The following is an 8,303-nucleotide window of genomic DNA, read 5'->3' on the forward strand; positions in this document are numbered from 1 at the left end:
TCATTTTCTCCAGGACAAGATTCTCTCTCCTTTCTCTTTACGAATCTCTTTGAAGGAAAACTATTGGAGAGGAGGAAAAATAAAGGGAATGAGCATGGAGAAGTGAATCAGGAAGGGAACGAAATGAAGGGAAAACTTGAGTCCGCATGTAGCTGCCGAATCCACCCCACTGCATTCCGGGCCTCACTTGATTCTACATCTTGACTTAACCCATTCAAAAACATCTTCATTGTGTCCCTGGCCTCATTTGTTTCTGCATATCGACTAAACGCAAACGAAATGCCCCTCACTGCCTCTAGCTTGTCATTCGCCCCTTGCAGAATTGCCACCAATACAACTTCATCATATATGGATTTAGTACGTACCTATTGTCCAGGGAGTAGTTGTGGCACGGAAACCACCAGGTATGCGCAATATTTGGACAGTATGATTCTTTGCCACGATTTCGTTGCAACTCTCATCCCCAAAATGGAAGCCCCCCTTGCTCTTGCGCTCCAGTTCACAATAACATGTTGCAATGTGCCATTTCAAAATAACTTCGATGATGTCATTGCCACAACAGTAATTGCGCCATGCATTACTTTGCAATGGGGATGACCCTAACTCACTGTTGTGGCTTGTAAGAAAATCAACAATGGCTGCCTTCACATCAGCATGCAACACAACAGCATCCATTGTCTGGATGCCCCACATTTCTCGGAGCACTTGCTCAATGTACTGCAATCCAAACATCGCCGAAAGAAGGAAATATATTTAGTAAAGACGGACCCCCAACGCCCTGAAGAAGTTGCACTTGTTTGTGCTGATTGATTCAATTAATGAATATTGCCCAAGATTATTGTGCCACAGATATTTGTCGAACCAATTGATCCTACTTAACATCAGAGCTCTCAATCTCATCCAACAGCTTGTCTGCTGATCATTCCTGATGTAATCACAAACGAGCACGACTCTGGCCCAATTTGACATCCAACAGTGTAACAACTGCAACACTTGCAGCAAAGCTAGGGACACCACAGTATGACAATAGTAATTACAAGGTCTGCCGTTGTGGTGCCCACAACAATGGTGCCACCAGAAGTACGGGTAGTCCTCGTCCCAAGTATGGCAGCCGCTACTCCAACAAAAGATATCCCGATGACCGAAGCGAATGCCCAGATAGTCGCAGTTTTTGACTCGTAATGATAAAGGAATGCATCACTGGTGAGGTAGATATCGTAGAGAAAAGCCAACTCAACTTCAATCACCCTGAAGGCCCTCTCATATCACGGGACCTCATCCGTATTCAACTGAAGCCCTTCAAAGACAAACTTGTGGGCCATCTGATGCTCTAATTCAGCATAGTCTAACCCAAAGAAACGCCGTTGCAGCAAATGAGAGAGAGAGAGAGAGAGAGAGAGAGAGGCACATATCCTTCGATAAATGGACATCCATTCTCAGCCCACCTTTGTTGCATCATGATATCTCATCTATGATGACAACTTCATCATTTTTCCATGTCCTTTTAGATGACGATGCTGCTGGAACGAATTGAAACTTGCCATTCTCTTGATGAGGAACCAATGGACCACATAACGGTAGCCGGTAAGATCCCTTGGGTTATAATAAAAATCACTTTAAACCCCATTTTTCATCATCGTTTGACCACGACTCATTCTTAAAGCCTCCTCTTCCATGTGATGTGCAACCATTCTGATCATATCCCGCAGCCTGCTTGGCAGCACAAGGGCCATTGACCCATGGAAGAACTTGATGAGAGTGATGGCAGACAGCATGCCAATGGCTATGCAACCAACATGGCTGGAGATGGTTGATATACCAATCAACAGCACATACTCACAGTAGAGGCAAAGCTGGGATAGCATCTTCCAGAGCTGGCTCTTGTAGTCCAGGCCATAATAGACTGTGACTGAGTCGGCACAGCCAAGGAGGGTGAGCATGGACACAGCCCATAGGGGGTACATCTCGCTCTTCACGGACGAAGATTGCATTAGGCCAATGCTGTATGTCCCCAGGAACAGAGATAACACGTTTGCAGCCAAGACGCCTTTTTGGATGATCCAGCGGTTGGACCAGCGGCGGCAAGACCCAAAGACAACAAGGAAGAAGGAGATGACAATGGCCACCAGTGCCAATGCCTCAATACGGATCACTATGCCCCTAGGGCTCTTCCACAGATCCCTCAGCTGATGCAACAAAGTTGTTGGTGTTGCATTTCCCAAGTGCTGCTCCATATTCCCAATGTTGTGGCCATCCACCTTGTACGAATAAGACCTTTTGTAAGTCAGGATGCTAGATTAACCACAATCCCATTTCAAGCAAATGACACTCTAATGTTTATCAGATTAATTTTCCATTGATGATTTGTCACACCCAGTTTCAAAAGAACAAACCAGATGCATTCCACATGTATGTCAGGATCAAGTTTCATATATGAGGTGACTTCATAACAGTGTCATACATAACGATAAGATTCAGTATAAAAGGACCCGTAGGTCTTAAAGAAAACACTAAGATAACTTACAACGGTAGCGGGTCGTCCATCCATCCATAGGCGATGTCCAGAGGAGCACCAGCCTAGAACCCGGTCTTTAGTTCGAAAACTTCCTTTGCCTAGAATTCAGCTCCATCGGTCGGGATGTCCTCGAAGTCCTCATCTTCTGAGCAGAATCAAGAGGTTAGGAGAAGACAAGCGTTAGTACATTAAGTACTTAGCAAGTGTGAGAAAATATGACATAAAGGCTTAAGGTTTACTGTATCTATGTCATCCTAATCTAGGACTCAAAAATGACTTAACAATCCTATTTACTATGTGTGACAACACCAACATTAAAGGAACAGCTCATCGAATTCCATCCGACTACTAGACTCACTAGATATCTCATATCCGGCTACCAACTCATCGGGGTACCACCACCCGACTACCCAAAACCAACCATCCAAGATCCCCACTATTCATGAAGAAGTCCAAGCTCGCTTTTGACTGTGAGCATGGCTGATAGATCAGTTTTGTACTTTACAGAGTCTGCATACTTTACCCACGAGTCGTGATCAACTCTTTTACCATTATCTGTAGGTACCTTACACACTTTCGAGTGTACGCCGAGAGATCACTACAAGGCCTTTACAATGTGTCTCCAAATTCGTAAACACCCACTAAGGTTTCACCGCTAACAGAGATTCCATCCACTGCAGATGCTCTCTATTGTGCCACTCAACCGTCCACTGGTGCGTACAGAATAAGGAGGACATCCAATTAATTGGCCAGGCCGTAGCATATAAGCCTCGTGGTTGCACTGTTATGCCGGGTTACATGTCCATGAACCGGCCCTTAGGATTATAAGAAGGTACTTGCACGTTGCCCAATGCGCACACAACAGCCATACTAACCAAACCAACCTGCCTAGATCCCTATATTTCATGTTAATACAAAAGATTATCCAAACCGGATCATGCTGCATAGACCATTAATTAGGTTAACATTTATCCTGCCCGACTTGATAGCACAACTAACATTTCTACCCTTGACACCTAACTACAATACCGGCAACAAGGATAATAATAGAAAGTACTAATAAACCCAAAATATGGGATTCATATTGACAAAGCATGCAATTAGAAAGTAAAATACACACTATTGGACAACAGGTTCAATGTGATCAAGGACACTTGCCTTCAGCAGCGAGTTGATCAAACTCTTCAAAGATCTGGTCCTGCAGGCTCACGTACTATTCATCTCCTATAGCAATCGCACATACCGAAAACAAGCAAGCACAAATATCTTAGAATAGTACACTAAACAGAATCAAAGTGCTATGAAAAGCCTAATGACGGATAGTACTCGTTGCTACGATCGCGTGAGCACAAGAATCACCTAAAACGGAGCTATAACGGAAAAGTTATGAGGGTTTTAAACTACATGAGCTTTTCTAAAAAAGAACAAGGGCTAATTTGTAAAAATAGAAAGTTACAAGGCTTATTTGTAAAATTGAGGGACCTATTTGTAAATAAGTAAAAGTTCATAGGGCTAAAAGTAAAATAACAGTACTGACATATATGGCGTTGATTAGCTTAATATTATTTCCTAATTATGTGATTAATTTCCTTATTTATTGAGCAAATCTCGTAGGCTGTTATTCCTCTGTACTACGTATATGGCGTTGTTGCCAATAACTACTTTTCAGTTTCTTAATAGGTTTTTTCTGTTTTATAACATATGTTTTTCGGCATTCCTGTTTTATAATGCATGTTTTTCTTAAAGTAATCTCCAGTAGATACTCTAAAAATCCGTCCCCTATAATACTATTACAACATCCTCTAATACTATTTAGTACTCTCTATTTTTTCTATCTCCAGTAGCTACCATATTTTCTATCTTCCATTACTCTCTCTCTCCCTTCAGATCCACAATCATCCTCTGTAAATAGTAATAGAAATGAGAGAGTACCCCAAATATGGGGTATGCCCCCTCCCACCTCTATCCCTGTAGCACCAGATAGAGGAGATATTGGAGCGCTCATCCATCTGATGGAACCAGCAAAAGGACAGCTATAATAGCCACATGGGGAAGCGGATCAGTAAAAGTCGATGCTGTTGGAGATGACCTAATAGGTCTTTTCTAATTTATAATGTGTGTTTTTATGTTTTATAACGTATGTTTTTCGGGTTTTCGGTTTCTTAATAAGTGTTTATCTATTTTTTAATAGACTATTTCCTGTTTTTTTCACCTACGGGCATGTTTGGTCATTGCGATGGGCTCGGATTGGTCCGGGTGTGGCACGTCGAATAATATTTAATGCGCAGTGTGTTAAATAGCGTCACCATGTACATGCATTGTGATTTTGTTTGCCACTGAATTCTCTCATGCGAACCACATGCCAGAATACTACAAAGGATACAACATAGAGGCAAGTGCAAATGTTAGATTTTAATAAATACACATAAAGAATATAAAGGCAGCACCAATTAAAGTCATGAAATCTCTTTTTTCACCCTTCGTCAACATACCATTCATTTCGCAAAGATATGAATCTATGAGTTCCAGTGGTAGCAAATTTGTCTCATCGGCAACCTTGTGAGGCTTACCAGGTTTCTTAGATTGCACATAACTTTGACACTTAGAACTTTTAATAATAGAAAATTTTGGAATTAAATTCAAGCTATAAAGCCAAGACATACAACCAAAATTTATGTGACATAACTATGAGTGGTAAACACTAGTCTCATCTCCATTAATATTACCACAAATATTTTTTCATAAATTTATTGCATAAATCAGAAAGGAAAAAGCGGAACAAGCCCCCGCACTTATAGCCTTTACAAATAAAAAGTCCATGTTTCGACATAGCTACTTTGTTGGACTCAAACAGCATCTTAAACCCATCTCTATAGAGAAGGGAACCACTAACTAGATTCTTTTTTATTGAAGGGACATATTGCACGTTCATCAGCTACACGATCTTTCTTGAAGTAAACTTCAAATCTACCATACCAACACCATGAACAGAAGCATGAGACTCATTACCCATTAGGATGAAAGAATTCTGAGCGACCTGATAAGAAGATAAAATTGAAATGTCAGCACGTACATGAACATTAGCCACAGTATCAATCCACCAATTGGTAGACTAATTCACTAAAAGAACAATAAGTAAATTACCATACCATTAGCTTCACCTCTAGTGTTGCCAATAGTTACGTTGATAGACTTAATGTTCTTTTCTTGATTAACTTTTTTCTTTTTGCGGTATTGGCAATCTTTAGCCTAATGGTTAACCTCACCTTACACGAAACAAGGTTTATCATATTTGTTCATCATTATCTTCTTGAAGTTGGTGGTTTGTTTGTCCTTGTTATTTTTTTCTTTGAACATGTTGTTAGAAGACTGTTGTACCACATTTGCGCTAGACTGTCCATCGTCTATTTTGTTATGCACATCCTTAGCCCAAGCTTTCTCCTCAACATCAAGAGACGCGATCATACTCTCAACAGAGATTTCTTGTCTCTTGTGTTTTAGAGTAATAGCAAAATTCCTCCACGAGGGAGCCAATGATGCCTCAGCCACAAACTTGTCGTGTAATACACACTTTAGGAGTTCAAGTTTCTTTACAATGTACTAAATCTCATGAGCCTGCTCGACTACCGACCGATACTTTCAGATTTAATTTAATTCAATTCCTAAATATAACATGAATATGAACAGATGTAAATATCAAGCTACAACTAGCTTCCCGACAAGCCCCGACGAGACCCGACTAGCTTTTCAAGAGGTATTCCGACAAGCTTCGATAAGATCTCTAATATATAATAGATCGCAGTATACATATCCGATGACAGAGTGAGATGAAGAGGCTTCTGTGATAGCGATGCAGCAGAAAGACGATGAAGAGGAAGTAGAGGAAGCATATCGTTATGATGTAGAGGAAGCAGATCATGAGTAATCGCGACGAGCACTTTCCAAAAACCTTATTCGCCCCCTTCCGGTGCAGGATCCTAAGAGCGACGGGTTCTAGAGACCTGATCACCCATTCATCAGTGCACGCCAACGCAATGTGATAGAGTAGACTATGTGCGATGGTGCAGCAGAGAGAAAATAGGTAAAACTCTAATTGTGTATATACTTTGTGGATGCAGCTGGCAGATATATAGAGATAATTGTGTGGTTGAGACACGTCACAATTGGACTCAATTAAGTACCACGATCGAATTCTTAACCAACACGATATATATATATATATATATATATACACACACACACAACAACAACAACAACAACAACAACAACAACAACAACAACAAAAAGAATAAAATTGCAAAAAGATGTCGCACATGTATAAGTTACTGGACCCGATTTCGATAGACCATTCATGCAGATGCCGTGTGCCCGCGCTCTTCGCCCAGTGAGGCGAGCGAGCGCGTGTTCTCCTAGTCATCTTATCCGCACATACTAAATAGATGGAAGAGATAATTCCTTGTAAGTTAATCTTCCTCCATCTTCACTAGTAAATAGGAAAAGATACACATCCACCTTCACTTTGTTGGACTTTTAAGATTTATTTAGAATTACTCAAATATACTATGCGCCTATAAATTCTAACACAGTTTATATGTACAGTGCACAGCTGGGATCCAACTATCCAAGTGAGAGCGAGCCAGCTACATGATGATCCAGCAGAGGTACAAGATCTTGGGAGGGAGTGGCGTTTCGGTGTCTTCGTGTCTTGCCAAGAGCGGGAGATATAAGAGTATAATTTTTTACTCCCTCTAGTCATAAATATATATCATTTAAAAAATATTTGATTAATTTTTAGCTGAAAAGGACATACAGAGAGATGGTAACTACTGAAATTGCACATACGAAGTAATCAGATCATAAAGGATTGTGAAACAATTCGACAACAATTGCTGACAAACAAAAAACAAAGATGAGAAGACTAAAGAAAAAAACTTAGATTACTTTCAAAATGAGGATTACAAGAATGGTTGGCTGAACAATATTTTAAACATCCTAACAGGGGAAGATATCTTTCCACTTGTTCTGAAATGTGAACTACAAGCATGAACAATATTTTAAACATCCTAACAAGGGATGACATCTTTCCACTTATTTTCAAATGTGAACTACAAGCATGAATTGCAGAGATCAAGATATGAGGGAGGTGTCACTCGAAGCTGTTGTGGCTGAGAATAAAATTCAAGAAATAAACCGGCAGCTCTTGGAACTACACTAGCCCACACAGCATCTTCTTCCCCTTTCCTAGCTTCATCTCATGCACATAATTGTTTATCAAAGACACAAAAATGAAATCAGCATCTCAACACCGATTTTCAGAACAAATCCAACTACAAAATCAGAGGGACAAGAAGAAATAACAAAATTTGCGAAATCAGAGAGACAGCTAGCAACTATTACCAGTTTCCAAACTGAATAATAACAAAATGGCGCTACCTTCTCTCAGGAAACGGATCTCTGCCACCGAAGATGGGGACTTGGGCTCTCAGATCCGATAAATCCAGGGGGATGGGGTCCGACGACTTCGACCCTTCATGCTCCGAGAAAAAAATCAGCGACGCACCCTTCTATCCGGCAAAGAAATCGGAAATGGGCAGCAGAAGCTTCAGGGGCATGTATGCAGTCAGAACACGGCCGCCGGAAAGGAAACGCGAACTCAAGAACACAGCCGCCGAAGACTCCCGAATCCGATAATCCAGGGGGGAGAGGAGGCAGGAGCAAAAATTTGGGAAAGGATCTGGAAGAATCGCGAGAAATCAGCAGCCAACATTTCTCCGATTCACCGGGCGGA

At 41.0% G+C, this 8,303-nt stretch overlaps 1 pseudogene; it reads right to left on the reverse strand.

Annotated features, from left to right (window-relative positions):
- Positions 1 to 354: 354 nt before the first annotated feature.
- On the reverse strand, positions 355 to 2,234 carry LOC133901466 (uncharacterized; annotated as a pseudogene).
- Between the last annotated feature and the right edge of the window lie 6,069 nt (positions 2,235 to 8,303).

Source organism: Phragmites australis, chromosome 20, assembly GCF_958298935.1.
Source record: "Phragmites australis chromosome 20, lpPhrAust1.1, whole genome shotgun sequence".
Taxonomy (NCBI): Eukaryota; Viridiplantae; Streptophyta; class Magnoliopsida; order Poales; family Poaceae; genus Phragmites; species Phragmites australis.